The sequence below is a fragment of the Palaemon carinicauda genome, chromosome 9 (genome assembly GCF_036898095.1).
Source record: "Palaemon carinicauda isolate YSFRI2023 chromosome 9, ASM3689809v2, whole genome shotgun sequence".
NCBI lineage: Eukaryota > Metazoa > Arthropoda > Malacostraca > Decapoda > Palaemonidae > Palaemon > Palaemon carinicauda.
In genome coordinates this window covers 129,042,370-129,059,834 of record NC_090733.1, presented here as the reverse complement: position 1 = coordinate 129,059,834, position 17,465 = coordinate 129,042,370, and the positions used below count along the sequence as shown (strand labels likewise).

Sequence of the window (17,465 nt, the reverse complement as noted above, 5' to 3'; positions counted from 1 at the left end):
TTTTTAATGGTTAAATTTTGGAATACAGGGTCGTCTTATATGCGGAAATATACGGTAAATAGAGAGATCAAAATCAAGCAAGGGTAAAAAAAAATAATCCAAATAATCCAAATTCAATAGGTATTCAAGAGAATCCGAAAGCGAGTCCAATAATGCGAAAGCCAATAACCAAAAAACAACTTTACATCACCAAGAACACTGTCAAATCCAGGTAAACAGCGAGTGAATTCCCAAAGGTGTTGCCAATATGGCGGCAGAAGAAAATCTGGTGCTGGGAGGAATAGTCCGACCTAGCTACCGTGGTGGCGCTAATGTATACCTGGCATATCTATGCGACTGCTGCGAGTTTTGAATTTCTGCCGGACAGAAGAATAAAGCTATTGTTATATAACCCGCGGGTAAGGTTAAATGTTTAAAAATTAAAATTTCATTAACTATGAAAATAAGATTATCCTATATAAGATAAACCCTAAAGAAAATCTAAATTTGGGGAATATAAGTAATCTTGACTGGTCTGACACTGTTGATGGACAAAAGTTAAGACGTATGTAAAATATGTTTGCATTGTCCTGATGTACAGTGAATCAAACAAAACTAAAAACTAATTAGATGGGGTGGAGATTGATGAATTTAGCTGGATAGTCCTAGAATCCAGGTGCCAGAGTCACAGGACACCGCATCCTTTTCATGCAGCATCAAGGAAGAAGCTTGTTTGTAATGTTGACGTAGCAAAAAAATTAAATTCCTGTAAAGGAAAAGTCATATATAAATACAAGACTCTTTAATGTTAATCACAATAATTAATGACATATAGTAATTAAAAATGGTTTAAGGATATTAGTAATAATCAGCTTTACAAGAGGTATGGATCAATGACTGTCCAGTGCTAAGGGCATAACTCTCCATCCCTCAAGGTAAGGAGTTGAGATAATATCAAATGGAAAATGATAGCTCAAATTCTTTTAATTCATGTTCAGTACCTTCAATATTTACTATCATTAAAACGCTTATCATATTATTATTATCATTACTACCCAAGCTACAACCCTAAAATGAAAAGCAGATTACTAAAACCACACAGGCTCTAAAAGGAAAAGCAGCTCTGTGAGAATAGAAAATAGAAGTGTTGAATATACTACAAGATATAATAAGTAAATTATACTGAGATAATTAAAAACATTAAAATAGATCAGTCATATATGAACTAGGAAATCAGACTTATTCAAACTTGTTTAACAAGAAACTGTTTGTAGTAAGTTTGAACTTCATTATAATACTGTTACTTAAACCATCAAATATCTTGGTTTAAAGTCTTTTTTGAAATGATATTTTAATTATAAAATAAATTTTTGAATATACTTACCCGGTGAATATATAATAGCTGCAACTCTGTTGCTCGACAGACACATACATAAAAAACTCGCCAGCGATCGCTATGCAGGTTGCGGGTGTGCCCACCAGCGCCAACTGTCGGCCAGATACCACTCTCGATGTAAACAAAACCTTCAATTTCTTCTCATCCCACTGCGTCTCTATTGGGGAGGAAGGGAGGGTCGTTTAATTTATATATTCACCGGGTAAGTATATTCAAAAATTTATTTTATAATTAAAATATCATTTTTAAATATTTAACTTAGCCGGTGAATATATAATAGCTGATTCACACCCAAAGAGGTGGGTAGAGACCAGAGTTAAATATGTTTACATCGTATAAGCTAAGAGTTTTTTCATTTTGACAGTTATCAATATAACAAAACCAAAATAAATAGGTACCTGGTAAGGAAGTCGACTTAGACGATTACTCTGCCTTGTAAGTACGTCTTCCTTACGGAGCCCAGCGATCCTCTTAGGATGCTGACAGACTCCCAGGAGCTGAAGTATCAAGGGCTGCAACCCATACAACAGGACCTCATCAAACCCCTAATCTGGGCGCTCTCAAGAAATGACTTTGACCACCCGCCAAATCAACCAGGATGCGAAAGGCTTCTTAGCCTTCCGGACAACCCATAAAAACAACATTAAAAAAAAACATTTCAAGAGACAGATTAAAAGGATATGGAATTAGGGAATTGTAGTGGTTGAGCCCTCACCCACTACTGCACTCGCTGCTACGAATGGTCCCAGTGTGTAGCAGTTCTCGTAAAGAGTCTGGACATCTTTCAAGTAAAATGACGCGAACACTGACTTGCTTCTCCAATAGGTTGCGTCCATGATACTTTGCAGAGATCTATTTTGCTTAAAGGCCACGGAAGTTGCTACAGCTCTAACCTCGTGCGTCTTAACCTTAAGCAAAGATCGGTCTTCCTCACTCAAGTGTGAATGAGCTTCTCGTATTAACAATCTGATAAAATATGACAAAGCATTCTTTGACATAGGCAAGGATGGTTTCTTAACCGAACACCATAACGCTTCAGATTGGCCTCGTAAAGGTTTAGTACGAGTTAAGTAGAACTTAAGAGCTCTAACAGGGCATAATACTCTTTCTAGTTCATTGCCTACGATCTCCGATAAGCTAGGAATATCGAAAGATTTAGGCCAAGGACGAGAAGGTAGCTCATTTTTGGCTAGGAAACCAAGCTGCAGAGAACAAGTAGCTTTTTCTGACGAAAACCCGATGTTCTTGCTGAAGGCATGAAGCTCACTGACTCTTTTAGCCGAGGCTAAGCATACCAGGAAAAGTCTTAAGAGTGAGATCTTTCAGGGAAGCTGAATGTAAAGGCTCAAACCTGTCTGACATGAGGAATCTTAGGACCACGTCTAAATTCCACCCAGGTGTAGCCAAACGACGTTCCTTAGAGGTCTCAAAAGACTTAAGGAGGTCTTGCAGATCTTTATTGTTGGAAAGATCTAAGCCTCTATGACGGAAGACCGAGGCCAACATGCTTCTGTAGCCCTTGATCGTAGGAGCTGAAAGGGATCGTACTTTTCTCAGGTATAAGAGAAAATCAGCTATTTGGGCTACAGAGGTACTGGACGAGGATACGGAAACTGACTTGCACCAGTCTCGGAAGACTTCCCACTTTGATTGGTAAACTCTAATGGTAGACGCTCTCCTCGCTCTAGCAATCGCACTGGCTGCCTCCTTCGAAAAGCCTCTAGCTCTCGAGAGTCTTTCGATAGTCTGAAGGCAGTCAGACGAAGAGCGTGGAGGCTTTGGTGTACCTTCTTTACGTGTGGCTGACGTAGAAGGTCTACTCTTAGAGGAAGACTTCTGGGAACGTCTACCAGCCATCGAAGTACCTCGGTGAACCATTCTCTCGCGGGCCAGAGGGGAGCAACTAACGTCAACCTTGTCCCTTCGTGAGAGGCGAACTTCTGCAGTACCTTGTTGACAATCTTGAATGGTGGGAATGCGTAAAGATCTAGATGTGACCAATCTAGGAGGAAGGCATCTATATGTATTGCTGCTGGGTCTGGGACTGGAGAGCAATAGATTGGAAGCCTCTTGGTCAGCAAGGTTGCAAAGAGATCTATGGTGGGTTGACCCCAAGCCGCCCAAAGTCTCTTGCACACATCCTTGTGGAGGGTCCATTCGGTTGGAATTACTTGACCTTTCCGACTGAGACAATCCGCTAGGACGGTCAAGTCGCCCTGGATGAACCTCGTTACTAGGGAGATGCCTCGATCTTTTGACCAGATGAGCAGGTCCCTTGCGATCTCGTACAGAGTCAATGAGTGGGTACCTCCCTGTTTGGAAATGTACGCCAAGGCCGTGGTATTGTCCGAGTTGACCTCCACCACCTTGCCTCGAAGGAGATTCTCGAAGCTTATCAAGGCCAGATGAACCGCCAAAAGCTCCTTGCTGTTGATATGCATGCTCCTCTGACTCGAGTTCCACAGACCTGAGCATTCCCGACCGTCCAGCGTCGCGCCCCAGCCCAAGTCCGATGCGTCCGAGAAGAGAACGTGGTTGGGTTTCTGAACTGCCAGGGGAAGACCCTCTCGTAGGCTGATACTGTCCTTCCACCAAGTCAGACAAGTCTTTATCTTTTCGGAAATCGGGATCGAGACCGCCTCTAGCGTCTTGTCCTTTTTCCAGTGAAAAGCCAGATGGAATTGTAGAGGTCGGAGGTGTAGCCTTCCTAGCGAGACAAATTGCTCCAGGGATGACAGCGTTCCTACCAGACTCATCCAAAGCCTGACTGAGCAGCGTTCTTTCTTCAACATCTGGATGACGAGCAGGGCTTGATCTATTCTGGGGGCCGACGGAAAAGCCCGAAAAACTTGACTGTGAATCTCCATCCCTAAATACAGAATAGTTTGGGATGGGACCAGTTGTGACTTTTCCAAGTTGACTAGGAGTCCCAATTCCTTGGTCAGATCTAGAGTCCAATTGAGATCCTTCAGACAGCGATGACTGGAAGAGGCTCTGAGAAGCCAGTCGTCCAAATAAAGGGAGGCTCGGATGTCCGATAAATGGAGGAATTTTGCCACATTCCTCATAAGCCTCGTAAACACGAGAGGAGCTGTGCTTAGGCCAAAGCACAGGGCCCGAAACTGGTACACCACATCGTCGAAACTGGTACACCACATCGTCGAAGACGAATCTCAGAAAAGGTTGGGAGTCTGAGTGAATGGGGATGTGGAAGTAAGCGTCCCTTAGGTCTAGAGACCATCCAGTCTCCCTTTCTGACCGCTGCTAGGACTGACTTTGTGGTCTCCATGGTAAACTTCATCTTTGTGACAAAGACATTCAGAGCACTGACGTCTAGCACCGGTCTCCAACCTCCTGTCTTCTTTGATACTAGGAAGAGACGGTTGTAAAACCCCGGTGATTGAAGGTCCGAGACTTTGACCACCGCTCCCTTCTCTAGCAAAAGAGACACTTCCAGTTTCAGGGCTTGTCTCTTTTCTTCCTCTCGGTACCTGGGAGAGAGATCGATGGGGGACGTCGCTAGAGGAGGTCTGCGTACAAAAGGGATTTTGTACCCCTCTCTGAGCAACCTCACAGATTGTTGATCTGCGCCTCTCTTCTCCCAAGCTTGCCAGAAGTTCTTGAGTCTGGCACCTACTGCTGTCTAAAGTTGCGGGCAGTCAGACTCTGCCCTTAGAGGACTTGGATCCTTTCCTCTTTCCTCTCTTCCCTTCGGCACGAGCACCTCCCCTGCTGGAGGCTCTGCCACGAAAGGGCGGGATAAACCTGGACGCTGGAGTGTCTATCCTAGGTCTAGCAGACAAGGCAGGCAAAGGGGGAGCTTTGCGAGCCGAGGACGCAACTAAATCGTGGGTGTCCTTATGCACTAAAGACAAGGCAATATCCTTAACCAAGGCTTCAGGAAACAAGCACTTAGACAAGGGCGCAAAGAGTAGCTCAGATCTTTGGCATGGCGTCACTCCTGCTGACAGAAAAGAGCACAGAGACTCTCGTTTCTTAAGGACTCCGGACGTGAATGAAGCGGCAAGCTCGTTGGACCCATCTCGGACGGCCTTGTCCATGCAGGACATAATGAGTAAGGAAACATCCCTATCGGCAGAAGAGATTTTCCTACTCAGGGCTCCCAAACACCAGTCCAGGAAGTTAAAGACTTCAAACGCCCTAAATATGCCTTTAAGAAGGTGGTCCAGGTCCGAGGGTGACCAACTAATCTTCGAGCGTCTCATGGCAAGGCGGCGGGGAGAGTCTACAAGACTTGAGAAGTCGCCCTGGGCAGAGGCAGGAACTCCCAAGCCGAGAACTTCTCCCGTGGCATACCAGACGCTCGATCTAGACGAGAGTTTAGATGGGGGGAAGGCAAACGCCGTCTTCCCTAAACTCCTCTTGGTCTCTAACCAATCGCCTAACAGCCGTAAAGCTCTCTTGGATGAGCGAGAGAGAACGAGTTTAGTAAAGGCAGGCATGGTAGCAGGAACGCCTAAGACAAACTCGGACGGCGGCGAACGAGGAGCCACAGAAATAAAGTGATCAGGGAACAACTCTTTAAAAACAACCATGACTTTTCTAAAGTCCAAGGATGGTTGAACTGCTTTAGGCTCATCTAATTCTGAAGGCTGATCCTCAGGCTGTGGTTCAGCAACGTCCTCATCTGACAGTTCCTCATCCGATAACTGATGAGAAAACGGCAAAGGTGTAGGCAACGTTTGACTCGCAGAGTCCGGTCGCACTGGTGCATACGTGACGGAGCCGGACGCAGCGTCCTGGAACTGCTGAACAGTCTGGGAACTGTCAACAACAACAGGTGCGCGAGGACGCACAGCGTCCACCCGAGACTGTTTAGACCGTCTGGGTTGTGCAGTCAACACCATACCGGGTTGCGGAGGTTGACGCACCGCGTCAAAACAAGTCGACTCTGATGGTTGATGAACGTCCTGAACGTCACCAATCGCATCAGTGCGTTGCCTAACGTCAACGTGTGGCTGAAAATCCACACTGGGTCGCATCGGTGGAGGTACCACCCCAACTGGTTGACGCGAGAAAGCTACATCCACGTCAACAGGACGCACAACAGAACGCTTGGATGGCTGATGGCCAGTAGGTTCAACGGAAACCTTCTCAGCGTTGAAGTCCTCCATCAAGGACGCAAGCTTAGACTGCATGTCTTGCAGTAACACCCATTTAGGGTCTACGGAAGCAGGTGCGGTAACAGACGGGGTTAGCGAATGAGACGGCACAACTTTGCCTCTCTTAGGCGGCGAGCAGTCATCAGATGACGGCAACGGGTCCGAACTGTCCCAGTGGCTACATCTGGGACGTTGGACTTGTCCTGAAGGGACCGACTTACGCTTTAAAGGTCTAGAGACCTTGGTCCAAGGTTTCTTACGTGAAACACCTTCGGACGACGAGGTAAAAATGGGCTCTCTCGTCTTACTTTGGTAGGGGCGATCTTGACGAGATCCGCCTGATACCAAAGAGGGAACGTCTGTTCGCTGATCAAGGCCTCTCGAACCCATAAGTCGTACGACATTGCTTCTCCCCTGGGCTTGGGAGCTTGCAAGAGGTCCCGGACTAGGTGGACGACAGGCACGAACAGACGAACCCTCGGTCGCAACACTGTTCACAACACTTTGCGTAACACTAGGCACTTTGACACTATCCGCCGTGGCACTTTGGCACTTGAGTTCCTTCACGTCCGCCATGAGTTGATTTCGGTCACTTGCTAAAGCCTCAACTCTCTCCCCCAAGGCATGAATGGCACGCATCATGTCTTGCATAGACGGTTCCTGAGTGCTAGGAGGGGGGTTAGGAACAACCACTACAGGGGAAGGATTAGGTTCAGGGGCATGTGGAGAGGAAAAATCTACCGACCTAGAAGAACTTCTCCTTACCCTATCTCTCTCTAGTCTGCGTGTATATTTATCCAATTCGATCCAATCGAATTCCGAAAGGCCCACGCATTCCTCACACCGATCTCCCAATTGACAGGTTTTACCCCGACAATTGGAACAAACAGTGTGAGGGTCGAGAGAAGCCTTTGGAAGACGCCTCTTACAGTCCCTAGCATTACACTTTCGAAACTTGGGAACTTGAGAAGGGTCAGCCATTTTGAATTAGTCAAGATTTAATCCGATTCAAAAAAGAGTTCAAGGATTTATTTGAAAAACACCTGTACTGCGAAAGCTCAAACCAAATTAAAGTACTTCACCAAATATGATGGGAAAAACTCCAGGTTCAACAGCGAGTAAAGTACGTCTTGTCGACACGTCGACAGAGAAGAAATTGAAGGTTTTGTTTACATCGAGAGTGGTATCTGGCCGACAGTTGGCGCTGGTGGGCACACCCGCAACCTGCATAGCGATCGCTGGCGAGTTTTTTATGTATGTGTCTGTCGAGCAACAGAGTTGCAGCTATTATATATTCACCGTCTAAGTTAAATATTTAAAATTAGCAGCGTGGTTTCGAATTGGCAAACTCACCTGACCCATGAAGTCTTTGCTATTTGTTACTACAAGAGTTTAACCCATCTCTCTTCTCAATCCAACACTTGTCACAGGATGGACATTGCAAATGACTAATGATGCGGCCTCTTCATTTCACAGAACCTGTTTCAAAAGAAGATGAATCCCATTCAAACTTATTTCATGATTCAGTTTTATTTTCATTTCAAAATATGAATTTCTTAAGGCTTTAATATTTGCCCACATGAAAACTGAGTTTCCTTCCTCAGTGATTTGCTTAAACTACTTAATCCACAAGGTTTTGATAAACAAAAACAAACTTGTTTAATCTAATCTAATTATAGCTTCCTGCTTTTCCAACTAGGGTTGTATCTTAGCAAGTAGTAGTAATAATAATAATAATAATAATAATAATCTTATTGAAATATTTAAGCTAAGTAAGATATTACTTTCATAATAGCATTATTGTATTGTATAGACTGGCCAGACAGTAATACATTGGGTCTTTATCTCTGGTTACGGTTCACTTTCCCTTTGCCTACACATACACCGAATAGTCTGGCATATTCTTTACAGATTCCCCTCTCTCCTCATACACCTGACAACACTGAGATTAGCAAAAAAATTTTCTTCACCCAAGGGGTTAACTACCACACTGTAATTGTTCAGTGGCTACTTTCCTCTTGGTAAGGGTATCAAGAGAGACTTTAGCTATGGTAAGCAGCTCTTCTAGAAGGACACTCCAAAATCAAACCAGTGTTCTCTAGTCTTGGGTAGTACCATATCCTCTGTACCATGGTCTTCCACTGTTTTGGGTTAGAGTTCTCTTGCTTGAGGGTACACTCGGACACGCTATTCTATCTAATTTCTCTTTCTCTTGTTTTGTTAAAGTTTTTATAGTCTATACAGGAAATATTTAATTTAATGTTGTTGCTATTCTTAAAATATTTCATTTTTTCTCTTTTCCTTTCCTCACTGAGGTATTTTCCCTGTTGGGGCCCCTGGGCTTATAGCATCCTGCTTTTCCAACTAGGTTTGTAGCTTAGAAAGTAGTAATAATAATAATAATAATAATAATAATAATAATAATAATAATAGACACAGTTTAACAAGATTACCAAATAAGAATCCAAGACTTCAACATGGCTGGAACTCAAGGATTTGATCTTACACAAAGGAGAATGGGGCAAGGTAGGAAGATCAAAGAGAAACGGACTGATGACTCTGGATGTAAAGCACTGAACTGGGGGGAAATGGTGTTGAAAATACAGTACTAAGAAATCTCAAATCCAACCCAAACGTAACGTAAAAGTTTTCTCTCCTTGATATGTCATCCATTCCCTTTGTGCTTTCTCCACCTGTATGTCCAATTTATCAACTTCCTTCTGCATTAGTTTTCAATCTGGAATAAGTACATTCTATGAAGTACAAAAACACAATACCGTACAGTACATGCAAAGTACTGAAGAGTCCAGTAGACTAATTATTTTACTAAAAATACTTCACATTGTTAATATTACTGAGCAAGATATAAACAGCTGGACCTACTGTTAAATCATTAATTGATTCCAAACTTTTTACTTTACATGATTCAATCATCCACACACTATCATTATTACTGGCTAAGCTACAACCCTAATTGGAAAAGCAGAATGATATAGGCCAAAGGGCTTCAACAAGGAAACTAGTCCTGCAAGGAAAGGAAATAAAGAAAAATAAAATAGTGTGCCAGTGTATCCTCAAGCAAAAATAAACCCTAACTCAAGACACTGAAAGACTATGGTACAGAGGTTGTGGCACTACGCATATTGTAATTAATATGATATTTTAATTATAAAATAAATTTTTGAATATACTTACCCGGTGAATATATATAGCTGCAACTCTGTTGCTCGACAGACAAAAAAACAGTAAAAAACTCGCCAGCGATCGCTATACCGGTTGCGGGTGTGCCCACCAGCGCCAACTGTCAGCCAGATACCATACTCGATGTAAACAAAGACTCAATTTCTTCTCATCCCACTGCGTCTCTATTGGGGAGGAAGGGAGGGTCATTTAATTTATATATTCACTGGGTAAGTATATTCAAAAATTTATTTTATAATTAAAATATCATTTTTAAATATTTAACTTAGCCGGTGAATATATATAGCTGGTTCACACCCAGGGTGGTGGGTAGAGACCAGTTAAATATGTTTACATCGTATAAGCTAAGAGTTTTTATTTCATTTTGGAAGTTATCAATATAACAAAAACAAAATAAATAGGTACCTGGTAAGGAAGTCGACTTAGACGATTACTCTGCCTTGTAAGTACGTCTTCCTTACGGAGCCTCGCGATCCTCTTAGGATGCTGACAGACCCCTAGGAGCTGAAGTATCAAGGGCTGCAACCCATACAACAGGACCTCATCAAAACCCCTAATCTGGGCGCTCTCAAGAAATGACTTTGACCACCCGCCAAATCAACCAGGATGCGAAAGGCTTCTTAGCCTTCCGGACAACCCATAAAAAACAACATTAAAAACATTTCAAGAGACAGATTAAAAGGATATGGAATTAGGGAATTGTAGTGGTTGAGCCCTCACCCACTACTGCACTCGCTGCTACGAATGGTCCAAGTGTGTAGCAGTTCTCGTAAAGAGACTGGACATCTTTCAAGTAAAATGACGCGAACACTGACTTGCTTCTCCAATAGGTTGCGTCCATTATACTTTGCAGAGATCTATTTTGCTTAAAGGCCACGGAAGTTGCTACAGCTCTAACTTCGTGCGTCTTAACCTTAAGCAAAGCTCGGTCTTCCTCACTCAGATGTGAATGAGCTTCCCGTATTAACAATCTGATAAAGTATGACAAAGCATTCTTTGACATAGGCAAGGATGGTTTCTTAACTGAACACCATAAAGCTTCAGATTGGCCTCGTAAAGGTTTAGTACGATCTAAATAGAACTTAAGAGCTCTAACAGGGCATAAGACTCTTTCTAGTTCATTGCCTACGATCTCCGATAAGCTGGGAATATCAAAAGATTTAGGCCAAGGCCGAGAAGGTAGCTCATTTTTGGCTAGAAAACCAAGTTGCAGCGAACAAGTAGCTTTTTCCGACGAAAATCCGATGTTCTTGCTGAAGGCATGAATCTCACTGACTCTTTTAGCCAAGGCTAAGCATACCAGGAAAAGAGTCTTAAGAGTGAGATCTTTCAGGGAGGCTGACTGTAAAGGCTCAAACCTGTCTGACATGAGGAATCTTAGTACCACGTCTAAATTCCACCCAGGAGTAGCCAAACGACGCTCCTTAGTGGTCTCAAAAGACTTAAGGAGGTCTTGCAGATCTTTATTGTTGGAAAGATCTAAGCCTCTATGCCGGAAGACCGATGCCAACATGCTTCTGTAGCCCTTGATAGTGGGAGCTGAAAGGGATCGTCCTTTTCTCAGGTATAAGAGAAAATCAGTTATTTGGGCTACAGAGGTACTGGTCGAGGATACAGAAACTGACTTGCACCAGTCTCGGAAGACTTCCCACTTCGATTGGTAGACTCTAATGGTAGACGCTCTCCTTGCTCTAGCAATCGCACTGGCTGCCTCCTTCGAAAAGCCTCTAGCTCTCGAGAGTCTTTCGATAGTCTGAAGGCAGTCAGACGAAGAGCGTGGAGGCTTTGGTGTACCTTCTTTACGTGTGGCTGACGTAGAAGGTCTACTCTTAGAGGAAGACTTCTGGGAACGTCTACTAACCATCGAAGTACCTCGGTGAACCATTCTCTCGCGGGCCAGAGGGGAGCAACTAACGTCAACCTTGTCCCTTCGTGAGAGGCGAACTTCTGCAGTACCTTGTTGACAATCTTGAACGGTGGGAATGCGTAGAGATCCAGATGTGACCAATCTAGGAGGAAGGCATCTATATGTATTGCTGCTGGGTCCGGGACTGGGGAGCAATAGATTGGAAGCCTCTTGGTCAGCGAGGTTGCAAAGAGATCTATGGTTGGTTGACCCCAAGTGGCCCAAAGTCTCTTGCACACATCCTTGTGGAGGGTCCATTCGGTTGGAATTACCTGCCCTTTCCGACTGAGACAATCTGCTATGACGTTCAAGTCGCCCTGGATGAACCTCGTTACTAGGGAGATGTCTCGACCTTTTGACCAGATGAGCAGTTCCCTTGCGATCTCGTTCAACGTCAGTGAGTGGGTACCTCCTTGTTTGGAGATGTACGCCAAGGCCGTGGTGTTGTCCGAGTTTACTTCCACCACTTTGCCTCGAAGGAGATACTCGAAGCTTTTCAAGGTCAGATGAACTGCCAACAGCTCCTTGCAGTTGATATGCATGCTCCTTTGACTCGAGTTCCACAGACCTGAGCATTCCCGACCGTCCAGCGTCGCGCCCCAGCCCAAGTCCGATGCGTCCGAGAAGAGAACGTGGTTGGGTATCTGAACAGCCGGGGGAAGACCCTCTCTTAGGTTGATATTGTCCTTCCACCAAGTCAGACAAGACTTTATCTTTCCGGAAATCGGGATCGAGACCGCCTCTAGCGTCTTGTCCTTTTTCCAGTGAAAAGCCAGATGGAATTGAAGAGGACGGAGGTGTAGTCTTCCTAGTGATACAAATTGTTCCAGGGATGACAGCGTCCCTACCAGACTCATCCACAGCCTGACTGAGCAGCGTTCTTTCTTCAGCATCTTCTGGATGGATAGCAGGGCTTGATCTATTCTGGGGGCCGACGGAAAAGCCCGAAAAGCTTGACTGTGAATCTCCATCCCTAAATACAGAATAGTTTGGGATGGGACCAGCTGCGACTTTTCCAAATTGACTAGGAGTCCCAATTCCTTGGTCAGATCTAGAGTCCACTTGAGATCCTTCAGACAGCGACGACTGGAAGAGGCTCTGAGAAGCCAGTCGTCCAAATAAAGGGAGGCTCGGATGTCCGATAAGTGGAGGAATTTGGCCACATTCCTCATCAGCCTCGTAAATACGAGAGGAGCTGTGCTTAGGCCAAAGCACAGGGCCCGAAACTGGTAAACCACATCTTCGAAGACGAATCTCAGAAAAGGTTGGGAGTCTGAGTGAATGGGGATGTGGAAGTAGGCGTCCCTTAGGTCTAGCGAGACCATCCAGTCTTCCTTTCTGACCGCTGCTAAGACTGACTTTGTGGTCTCCATGGAAAACTTCGTCTTTGTGACAAAGACATTCAGAGCACTGACGTCTAGCACCGGTCTCCACCCTCCTGTCTTCTTTGATACTAGGAAGAGACGGTTGTAAAACCCCGGTGATTGAAGGTCCGAGACTTTGACCACCGCTCCCTTCTCTAGCAAAAGAGACACTTCCAGTTTCAGGGCTTGTCTCTTTACTTCCTCTCTGTACCTGGGAGAGAGATCGATGGGGGACGTCGCTAGAGGGGGTTTGCGTACAAAAGGGATTTTGTACCCCTCTCTGAGTAACTTCACAGATTGTTGATCTGCGCCTCTCTTCTCCCAGGCTTGCCAGAAGTTCTTGAGTCTGGCTCCTACTGCTGTCTGAAGTTGCGGGCAGTCAGACTCTGCCCTTAGAGGACTTGGATCCTTTCCTCTTCCCTCGCTTCCCTTCGGCACGAGCACCTCCTCTGCTGGAGGCTCTGCCACGAAAGGGCGGAATAAAGCGAGACGCTGGAGTGTCTATCCTCGGTCTAGCAGACAATGCAGGCAAAGGGGGGGCTTTGCGAGCCGAGGACGCAACTAGATCGTGGGTGTCCTTCTGAACTAAAGATAAGGCAATCTCCTTTACCAAGACTTCAGGAAACAGGAACTTGGAAAGGGGAGCAAAGAGTAGCTCCGATCTTTGGCATGGCGTCACTCCAGCAGACTGGAAAGAACAGAGAGACTCTCGCTTCTTCAGGACTCCGGACGTGAATGAGGCGGCTAGCTCGTTGGACCCATCACGGACGGCCTTGTCCATGCAGGACATAATGAGCAAGGAAACATCCTTATCTGCAGAAGAGATTTTCCTGCTCAGGGCTCCTAAGCACCAGTCTAGGAAGTTAAAGACTTCGAAAGCCCTAAATATCCCTTTAAGAAGGTGGTCCAGGTCCGATGGTGACCAACAAATCTTCGAGCGTCTCATGGCAAGGCGGCGGGGAGAGTCTACAAGACTTGAGAAGTCGCCCTGGGCAGAGGCAGGAACTCCCAAGCCGAGAACTTCTCCCGTGGCATACCAGACGCTCGATCTAGACGAGAGTTTAGATGGGGGAAAGGCAAATGCTGTCTTTCCTAAACTCTTCTTAGTCTCTAGCCAATCTCCCAACAGCCGCAAAGCTCTCTTGGATGAGCGAGAGAGAACGAGTTTAGTAAAGGCAGGTGCGGTAGCAGGCACGCCTAATACAAACTCTGACGGCGGCGAACGAGGAGCCACAGAAACAAAGTGGTCAGGGAACAACTCCTTAAATACAGCCATGACTTTTCTAAAGTCCAATGATGGTTGAGTTGCCTTAGGCTCATCAAGTTCTGAAGGTTGATCCTCTTGTGGTTCAGCAACGTCCTCATCTGATAGTTCCTCATCCGAAAACTGATGAGGAAACGGCAACGGAGTGGGCAACGTTTGGCTCGCTGAGTCCGGTCGCACTGGTGCATGCGTGACGGAGCCGGACGCAACGTCATGGAACTGCTGCACAGTCTGTGAACTGTCAACAACCATGGGTGCGCGAGGACGCACAGCGTCCACCCGAGACTGTTTAGACCGTCTGGGTTGTGCAGTCAACACCATACCGGGTTGCGGAGGTTGACGCACCGCGTCAAAACAAGTCACCTCTGATGGTTGTTGAACGTCCTGAACGTCAACAACCACCTCCGTGCGTCGCCTAACGTCAACGTGCGGCTGGCAAGCCACACTGGGTCGCATCGGTGGGGGTACAACCTCAACTGGTAGACGCGAGAAAGTAACCTCAGCGTCAACCGGACGCACAACAGACCGCTTGGATGGTTGTTGGCCAGAAGGTTCAGCAGCAACCTTCTCCGCATTGAAGTCCTCCATCAAGGACGCAAGCTTGGACTGCATGTCCTGCAGCAACACCCATTTAGGGTCTACGGCAGCAGGTGCGGCAACAGACGGGGTGAGCGACTGAGGCGGTACCGCTTTGCCTCTCTTAGGCGGCGAGCAGTCATCAGATGACGGCAACGAGTCCGAACTGACCCAGTGGCTACAACCGGGACGTTGGACTTGTCCTGAAGGGACCGACTTACGCTTTAAAGGTCGTGAGACCTTGGTCCAAAGTTTCTTACGAGAAACACCTTCGGACGACGAGGTAAAAACGGGCTCTCTCGTTTTACGTTGGTAGGGGCGATCTTGGGGAGATACGCCTGATACCATAGAGGGAACGTCTGTTCGCTGATCAAGGCCTCTCGAACCCATGAGTCGTACGACATTGCTTCTCCCCTGGGCTTGGGAGCTTGCAAGAGGTCCCGGACTAGGAGGACGACAGGCACGAACAGACGAACCCTCAAGCGCAACACTGTTCACAACACTTTGAGAAACACTAGGCACTTTATCACTTCCCGCGGCACTTTGGCACTTTAGCTCCTTAACATCCGCCATGAGTTGATTGCGGTCACTTGCAAGGGACTCAACTCTCTCCCCCAAGGCATGGATAGCACGCATCATGTCAGCCATCGATGGTTCCTGAGTGCTAGGAGGGGGGTTAGGAACAACCACTACAGGGGAAGGATTAGGTTGAGGGGCATGAGGAGAGGAAAAATCTACCGACCTAGAAGAACTTCTCCTTACCCTATCTCTCTCTAGTCTGCGTGTATACTTCTCAAATTCGATAAAATCGAATTCCGAAAGGCCCACGCATTCCTCACACCGATCTTCCAATTGACAGGTTTTACCCCGACAATTGGAACAAACAGTGTGAGGGTCGAGAGAAGCCTTTGGAAGACGCCTATGACAGTCCCTAGCATTGCATTTTCTGAACTTGGGAACTTGTGAAAGGTCAGCCATTTTGAATTGGTCAAGGGAAAATTCCAAAAAACGATCTAAGTCATCAACAATGAATCCGATACAAAAAAGAGTTCAAGGATTTATTTGAAGAAAAACCCTGTACTGCGAAAGCTCAAAACCAAATTAAAGTACTTCACCAAATATGATGGGAAAAACTCCAGGTTTCAACAGCGAGTAAAGTACGTCTTGTCGACACGTCGACAGAGAAGAAATTGAGTCTTTGTTTACATCGAGTATGGTATCTGGCCGACAGTTGGCGCTGGTGGGCACACCCGCAACCGGTATAGCGATCGCTGGCGAGTTTTTTACTGTTTTTTTGTCTGTCGAGCAACAGAGTTGCAGCTATATATATTCACCGGCTAAGTTAAATATTTAAAAAGCATAAATTGTTTAATAGTTGACATTTTTACCCATTCCTTTAAATCAATTTATCCAATTACTTTATTCCATAATATGACGTTAAGTTAAAACCTTGACCAAAGGTATGATTGTTTGTGAGTTGGTCTGGCTGCCAAGATGTCAGAACCATTTTTGCAAATCAAGACAATATACTCAAGAGTATGTAAAGATCAACAAAAACAACTCTTCAATTAAATCAAAATGATATGACAGCAGAAAGATTAAAAACAAACCAAGGTAAACAATAATAGTGTACAGTACAGGAAGACCAAAATGAGCAAAGAAAACAATTTCTCTCTCTAGTTCTTCAGTCTCATTCAACTTTATATTTGATATCCCCAAAATTCATTCTATAACTTACCAGTAAGACTTCCCACATCATCAGAAGTACATTTTTCGTACGGCTTTATCGAACTCAAACAACTCTTGCATAGATTTCTTTAGATGATTTCATGCCAAGATGAAAAATTGTGAATGTTCACTTTCTTCTTGCCTTTATCCAGTCCCACCCAATCTGCTTTTTATTATTTTGGATAATCTTCCGTCACATGCGGAAAATTACGGACTGCTGCCGACTGCAACTCTCATAGTCCAATCTCCATCTTTCTGTGATTCTTCAAATTGGCAGAAAACCTATTCCTTTGGCCTTCAAATATTATCAATTGAATCCAGAGAATAACTTCCTGATAGCCAGTATCCTCATAAGACACATCAATGAGCTTCAAATGCTCCTTTTAGATCTAATTACTGTCGATAAAAATATGACTAGTTGAGTAGTCAATTTCAGTTGTCTTGGATTTTCTTGACAGCATGGCAATTATATGATAACAATATATAACGTACTGTATTATCTTTGTAAGTCAGGTGTTCAGTGAAGTGTCTTACCTTTATTTCCCTATTTACAAATAATTTGTAAATCAGATTTACTGCTAAATACTGTATCACTTACCCTAAACTGTTAGAGTTTTGAAATACCTAAGGACAGTACTCTACGTCCTTTGCTGTTTGGGTCTTGATAAATTGGACAGTAAAATAGCTTCTTTAAAATAAGAAACTAAATCACTACAGTCTAAGCAGAGATTGTGCTAATGTCAGCAAATACTCTGCATGACATTCGTCGTCGTCGTCGGCGCCCACTCGTGTCCGAGTATTGGGTTCTGTCGTTAGCCATCAGCCTCCTGAGAAAGAGATGAAGAAGGGTGGAGGAAACGACAGAATGCCAGTAGCTGGGTATATTGTTTTGGGTGGTCGTGGCTTTGCAACGGCCACGCACACACAC

At 45.1% G+C, this 17,465-nt stretch overlaps 1 long non-coding RNA gene across 1 annotated transcript; it reads right to left on the bottom strand.

Moving 5' to 3' along the window:
* Positions 1 to 410: 410 nt before the first annotated feature.
* On the bottom strand, positions 411 to 17,247 carry LOC137646872 (uncharacterized). The gene is made up of 3 exons (XR_011045487.1): positions 16,548 to 17,247; positions 7,852 to 7,977; positions 411 to 745 (listed from the first exon to the last, which is right to left on the bottom strand). It is a non-coding gene; the product is annotated as an uncharacterized lncRNA (long non-coding RNA).
* Positions 17,248 to 17,465: the final 218 nt, after the last annotated feature.